The following is a 3635-nucleotide window of genomic DNA, read 5'->3' as shown; positions in this document are numbered from 1 at the left end:
GCGGGTATATAAAAAGAGGGGAATATAACGTGTCTGAGTAGATAGTGAGTAATTGAACTGCAGTCACACGGTATTGTTGAAGTTAACGTTCGTTCGTTACAGTGTTCTTTTAGCGCGAGTATTGAGATTAAGTGTATCACAGGTTATATTCGGAAAGAATAAACCAGTTTTATTAAGTAAAGACTTGTGTCGTTAAAGTTTCGTTGGAACGAAGTTACGGAAAAATCAATTAACAAACGGAGACGTAGCAGTATCCATAAGAGTGCATAAGTAACTTAAAAAGTTAATGGGGTTTGGTTTCCATTGGTAATTAAAAAGCCGTAGAATTCTAATTCTATGACTGTCGGTGTATTATTGTGCAAACAAAACAAAGAATATTCTTCACGTATATTGCAACTCAGTTCCTTCTGGCCATCTACGTTTAATTAACTTTGATAAAATTAGGCTTTATTCTTGTTTAAAAATCCCTAGGTCGATCTCCTTTTCCAGGAATATTCTCCCTCTTTGGTTAACAGTACGCGGACTTTTAAACTCGAGCTCAACATATTTTAAGTTTCTAGACTCAAAACACGTTACAATACTTGCATAGAAATGATTAAAATAGAATCTGAAAAAAAAAAGCTCCGATTTCTTTTAATATTAGACACTGGGAAAATATGGCCAATTGGAAACTGGGGGAAAAATTTTTTTCTAACCAACCATACATTGATAAAGAAATGCAAATAATCAACAACAGCTGTGAAGCCCACTTATATGTATATTATAGCTTTCCAGTGGCTCGGCAACAAGCCTGCAAGCTTACATCTTAAAAAATATGGTTTCGATACCCATGGTAGGCAAAGCATAGATAGTCCATTGTATAGCTTTGTGCATAACAACTAACTAGCCGGTTTATAATATTTTTTTATTTGTAACATAAATTTTAGCCTTTTCCATGATAACGTAATTTTTATAGGAGTTAGTCAGGTTAGCCTTCAGGATATGCAACGTAGTCAGTTGCCTAAGGAACCAAATACCCACATCTTCTAGTGTGAGTAAGGGCGCAACCATAATTTCTGCCTAAGGCACAAGTTAACTTACAACGAGTCCTGGAATCAGTTTTATATTTCAATTCATTTTGCCCTGTTTATCGCATATGAGTAAGAAAAAAAAATGTATGTATTAATTTATCATACAAATTAGACTGTATTATACATTGGATCAATATTTCTAGGCCTCATGTGCGACAGCGGTAAATCTTCGAATTTACAACACTAGAATAAGGCGTTCAATTTCACTCGGTAGACACAACAGACAGCCTGATGTGGCTTTGCTAAAAAAACACATTTCTAACACTTAGCCAACAGAAATCAAAATATTTTGTGCCACTTTATTTTACTATATATGTATTACCAACAGAGTCATAATTTCTGCGTTATGTTTTTAGTTGATACATTATTCTGTTGATTTCATTTACACATTTTTTGCATTAATTATTTATTACACTACTTAATTATAAGAATATTACTCCAGCATTTATTACACATTAACCCCACCTAAAATTTCTTAAGTTTACATATTAGAAAAACAAAAATCGATGAATAACCTTTCAACTCAAGGTACTGGAGCACTTAGAAAGATGAGACAAAAATGGGTCGTTTATACTACTATTACGGGGATTCTTTTGATATAAGACCTTTGCACTTGTTTTAGGTCCTAGACTGATTTACATATTTTCAGCAGAGAGCGAGAATACAGGAATAAGATATTGATCTGCCTTATGGAGATTCTGTCCGTAATGGGGCCCGGCATGGCCAGGTGGTTAGGGCGCTTGACTCGCGATCTCAGGGTCACGGGTTCGAATCCTCGTCCCGTCAAACATACTCGCCATTTCAGACGTGGGGGCGTTATAATGTGACGGTTAATCCCACTATTTCTCTGCTAGTATTTCCATTCCATAACTTCGGCTAGTGTGGTTGACCAGTGACATTGAGGACAATGACAGTATCAGACTCTTAACATTGGACACAGGTTTTGTCCAAAGAACATGGATAAAACCACTGAGAGCCTTAAAGGTTTATTTCAGGCCACAACACTGTATCATTCAGCATAAAAGTGGACGACCTGGCTGATGAGGCGACTTTGTGTTCTATTAACTTCATAAAATTGTGATATGCTAACCCTCATGGACGAATTTCTATTTCTAGACACTCGAAAATTACGGGTGACTAACTTAACTAACCTCTTCGAAAAGCACCGTCTTGTGTGTTATGTTTGCAAGAATCTTACAAATGTCGGAAAAAATTAGCCGAATAATTAATCAAGCCGTACACATTTGTTTCACTGAGAATATTAAATGATATATAGTTTCTTCATAGTGTTTAACCTCTGTTGGACTATATAACCACGACTTAAAGGAGATTTAAGATGCGGAACTATGCGTGATATTGCAAATTAATAAATAAACTTTCCTTTAACGTGGTATATCCTTCTATGCTTACCGTCGTGTGGCTTTATACTAGTGTTTCGTGCAGACATTAAGCTCTATACGTGAGTGCAGTTATCTAATCTCGCTAAACTTTCTTGTGTGTTAGGCTTATCCACAGAAAATGGGTATTATATCACTCTACAATGTTACGTAACCAAACTTTCTAAACGGTTCTACTTACAGAACTGCGGATGGCTATTAACTATTTCAAACTGTGTTGTCATTGTGAGCATAGAAACTGCTTATTCGTTAAAAGCAATTTCTTTAAAATAAAGGGCGATGACCTGTGCTTCCTGTTTCTGTCATCTAGGAATATTAGTAATAATTGTGTTGTCAAATTACTGTTGTACTAGAGTTACCACTACATATATTTATGACTGGTTTTTATCTTAGTGATAAACAGTTTGTTAAATTTCGCGCTAATCTACTCAAGGGCTATCTGCGCTAGCCGTCCATAATTTTGAAGTGATAGACTAGAGCGAAGGCAGCTAGTCAACATCACTCACCGCCAACTCTTGGTCTACTCTTTAACAAAGAATGGTGGGATTGACCGTCACATTATAGCCCCCATACGTCTGAAAGAAAGGGCTAGTATGTTCGGCGGTAATTGAGAAAAACGGTGTGTGTGTACTTTCTTTTACAATTATTAAGAGCTTCATCTTGACGCGTTAAAATATCCTTACCCACCAACATCATCGTACTAAGAAGCACAGAAAGAGTTAATTATAAAATCAGAAAACGCAGTATTTAATAAAAATTAACAACCATTGCTAAATGCACGATCTTTCTCAGGAGCAACAGAATATAACGTGTATGAAATTATCATATTATAAAATTTAGAATTTTTTACTTTGAGAAAATTAAGGAAGCCCTTTGCACATATTTTCCTAGAAGAATTGACGATTACATACAGGGGTCGCTACTTAATGTTTTATAAGAAGATATATTTCTCCTTAAGAAAAAAAAATCGATTTTAATCCTCGATAAACGTTTACATACTACATAATAGCATTAGTGTGACAACTGTTTATTAGCTATCTCAGTGCCGTATAAATCCTCGATAAACGTTTACATACCACATAATAGCATTAGTGTGACAACTGTTTATTAGCTATCTCAGTGCCGTATAAATCCTCGATAAACGTTTACATACCACATAATAGCATTA

This window comes from Limulus polyphemus, unplaced genomic scaffold (assembly GCF_000517525.1).
Source record: "Limulus polyphemus unplaced genomic scaffold, Limulus_polyphemus-2.1.2 Scaffold1675, whole genome shotgun sequence".
NCBI lineage: Eukaryota > Metazoa > Arthropoda > Merostomata > Xiphosura > Limulidae > Limulus > Limulus polyphemus.
This window is presented reverse-complemented; position numbering follows the sequence as displayed.